The 3,837-nt window shown below is 46.8% G+C and overlaps 2 non-coding genes across 2 annotated transcripts; both read left to right on the top strand.

Moving 5' to 3' along the window:
• Positions 1-685: 685 nt before the first annotated feature.
• On the top strand, positions 686-767 carry Trnas-gcu. The gene has a single exon. It is a non-coding gene; the product is annotated as a tRNA-Ser (tRNA).
• A 1,231-nt stretch (positions 768-1,998) lies between these two features.
• Positions 1,999-2,080, top strand: Trnas-gcu. The gene has a single exon. It is a non-coding gene; the product is annotated as a tRNA-Ser (tRNA).
• The last annotated feature ends 1,757 nt before the right edge of the window (positions 2,081-3,837 follow it).

The following is a 3,837-nucleotide window of genomic DNA, read 5'->3' on the forward strand; positions in this document are numbered from 1 at the left end:
GACAAATAAGTGTTGCGAATCGAGATAATGTAGCCTTTCGACAGTTTGCTTTCCGTCCGGCCGCCTTTGGTCTCACAATTCGGCTACAAAGGACGTGGTTTGCTCTTGGAAAGTAACTTGGAAGCAACATCAGCGATGAGGTCAACGAAGGTGACAAATAAATGTTGCGAATCGATATAATGTCGCCTTTCGACAGTTTGCTCTCCGTCCAGCCGCCATATACGGAAGCGATCTGATAGGGCCTGGTTCCATCGCCAACAGCAGGAGCCTATGGTCTCACAATTCGGCTACGAATAACGTGGTTTGCTCTTCGAAAGAAACTTGGAAGCAACATCAGCGATAAGGTCTACGAAGGTAACAAGTAAATGTTGCGAATCGAGATAATCGCGTCGTTGCAGTAGTTGTTATCCTGAATGCACAGGACATTTCTCATTTGCATTAGACAACGCCGCACGACGATTCGGTGCTTATTTCTGCAGTAAGTAAGAGGGCCGACTACTTTCCTCCGATCGGATACCGACGTGGACAGATGCCATCATTAAATGATTCACGAGAAGGAGCTTGGTCAGCTGCACTGCAGCAGGGCGTTACAGCGTCAACACCAGCCACAGTACGATGCGTTTTCGAATCGACAAACGACTTCTTTCCGTAAGGAATACCGAGGGACGCAGTTTCCGGTGTATCAGATGAGGTGGCCGAGTGGTTAAGGCGTTGGACTGCTAATCCAATGTGCTCTGCATGCGTGGGTTCGAATCCCATCCTCGTCGAAGAATTTTACGTTAAGCACCAATTTCGGATCACGCCCTCTACATGCGAAACGCCACTCAGTAGTAGCAATGGAACGGGTAGGTGGCAGATAGCATCTGTAAGAAATACGAAACTAAACCGCCTACCAATTGGAAGGACACAACATTCGATAGCGTACGTCTTTCGAATCAAACCTCATCTCAAGGCCTATAAACGAATCGAAGTTTAGCACCATGGTGGTGTTTGGGAACGATGCGTTCTCATTCATATTTAAGAGTTTTCTTCTCGCAGTCATTTTAACGAATCGAGCCTATAATACTCCCAACTGCAGCACAACTGTCGCCATTCGACTGTTTGCTTTCTGTCCGGCCCCCATATACGGAAGCGATGTGATAGGGCCCTGTTCCATCGCCAACAGCAGGAGCCTCTGGTCTCACAATTCGGCTACGAAGCACGTGGTTTGCTCCTCGAAAGAAACTTGGAAGCAACATCAGCGATGAGGTAAACGAAGGTGACAAATAAATGTTGCGAATCGAGATAATGTCGCCTTTCGACATTTTGCTTTCCGTCCGGTCGCCATACACGGAAGCGTTCTGATGGGGCCCTGACTTCATCGCCAACAGCACTAGTCTCTGGTCTCACAATTCGGCTGCGAAGGACGTGGTTTGCTCTTCGAAAGAAACGTGGAAGCAACATCAGCGATGAGGTCAACGAAGGGGACAAATAAATGTTGCGAATCGATATAATGTCGCCTTTCGACAGTTTGCTTTCCGTCCGGCCGCCATATACGGAAGCGATCTGATAGGGCCTGGTTCCACCGCCAACAGCAGGAGCCTATGGTCTCACAAATCGGCTACGAAGAACGTGGTTTGCTCTATGAAAGAAACTTGAAAGCAACATCAGCGATGAGGTCAACGAAGGTGACAAATAAATGTTGCGAATCGAGATAATCGCGTCGTTGCAGTAGTTGTTATCCTGAATGCACAGGACATTTCTCATTTGCATACGACAACGCCACACGACGATTCGGTGCTTATTTCTGCAGTAAGTAAGTGGGCCGGCTACTTTTCTCCGATCGGATACCGACGTGGACGGATGCCATCATTAAATGATACATTAGTAGGAGCTTGGTCAGCTGCACTCCAGCAGGGCGTTACAGCGTTAACACTAGCCACAGTACGATGCGTATGCGAATCGACAAACGACTTCTTTTCGTAAGGAATACCGAGGGACGCAGTTTCCGATACGTCAGACGAGGTTGCCGAGTGGTTAAGGCATTGGACTGCTAATCCAATGTGCTTTGCACGTGTGGGTTCGAATCCCATCCTCGTCGAAGAATTTTACGTAAAGCACCCATTTCGGATCATGCCCTCTACATGCGAAACGCCACTCAGTAGTAGCAATGGAACGGGTAGGTGGCAGATAGCATCTGTAAGAAATACGAAACTAAGCCGCCTACCAATTGGAAGGACACAACATTCGATAGCGTACGTCTTTCGAATCAAACATCATCTCAAGGCCTATAAACGAATCGAAGTTTAGCACCATGGTGCTGTTTGGGAACGGTGCGTTCTCATTCATATCTAAGTGCTTTCTTCTCGCAGTCATTTTAACGTATCGAGCCTACAGTACGCCCAACTGCAGCACAACTGTCACCTTTAGACAGTTTACTTTCCGTCCGGCCGCCATATACTTTTTAACTAAAACAATCCTGTAACCAATAGAAATGCGTGGCAGGAGGAAGATTTCCAACAGAAAGTAATCAGAGAAGATCATCAGTATTGACCATTTAAGCCTATGTGTATCTATTACTTTGGTTTCGGGGAAGCACAGTGATGAAACTGGTATACACCATTTATTTAGTTTCTGTCTTTCTTTCCTTTTCTTTTCACAAGAAGACACATTTATGTTAATGAAGTGTAAAATCAAGCAGAAGAAGCCTATTTTACTTCATTACCTTCTGAAAAAGGAAATTATACTTATCAGCAATAATGAGTTTGCTACTTTCCGTTTCTCCACGCACGGAGAACGAAATTTACAGATGCAGTTACATTTCCACAACAATTATGAGACTGCCTTCTCAATGGAATTTACATTTATTTTTATTCAAGCCATGTTGCAAACAAAGGCAACAGAAGGGGCATACTTCGTTCGTCGTTCAGAAGAAGCGCGTTTCCACATCATCAAGTTACATTCATTCTTAAAGGCGGAGAAGCCGGGCCGAGAGGGCAACACTTGGCGAGCGTAAAGGGTGGGTTGAAGGGGAGGCAATGTGCTCTGCACGCGTGGGTTCAGCAGACGAGGTGGTCGAGTGGTTAAGGCGTTGGACTGCTAATCCAAAGTCTCGCCGCGTCAGCCGTGCTGTGCGGACGTGTGCTGAGTTTCGTGCGCCGCGGTCTGCTGTGCTTAGGCGTGGTAAGTCGCAGTGCTTCTTGCATCGTTGCAGAAAGTCTACGCATATTGAAATTTGAAATATGAATTCGTGATGGCCCACTTGAACAGATAAGATACTTTGAAATTCTCGTTTGATCGTAATTACGCCCGACCTAAACTACACGAAATCGAAGATTGGTTGGAACATGAAGTGAAAGTAGATTCAGAGGATGTCATTGGAATGCATCTTTCGATAGTAAGCAGTGTTGTATTTGTGAAATTGAAGAATGCAAACTTATGTGACAAAATAGTTGAGTCTTGCGGAGGAATTTTGAAGTTTAAACATTGCGATGGAAACGTAGGCGAAGTCTCCGTAACACATGCAGGGTTTGGAGTACGAACGATCAGGATATTCGAACTACCATTCGAAGTACCGGCGGAACAAATAAACCCAGTGATAGCGCCGTAGTGTAAAGTTCTCAGCAATGTTGCAGAACGGTAGTCCAACGCACGCAAATTCCAAGTTCTCAACGGAGTGAGACAATTAAATGTCGATTTGCACAAGCATGTACCGTCATACATCAGCGTGTGTGGATACCGAGGTATCGTTATATACGACGGCCAGCCAAGGACGTGCGCAGCGTGCAAATCTCGCGGCCACGTCCGCGCGGAGTGTTTACAGCGGCGAGTGGCGCAGCTGCCGGCTGGCGAGGCGCC

The sequence above is a fragment of the Schistocerca piceifrons genome, chromosome 2 (genome assembly GCF_021461385.2).
Source record: "Schistocerca piceifrons isolate TAMUIC-IGC-003096 chromosome 2, iqSchPice1.1, whole genome shotgun sequence".
Lineage (NCBI taxonomy): Eukaryota > Metazoa > Arthropoda > Insecta > Orthoptera > Acrididae > Schistocerca > Schistocerca piceifrons.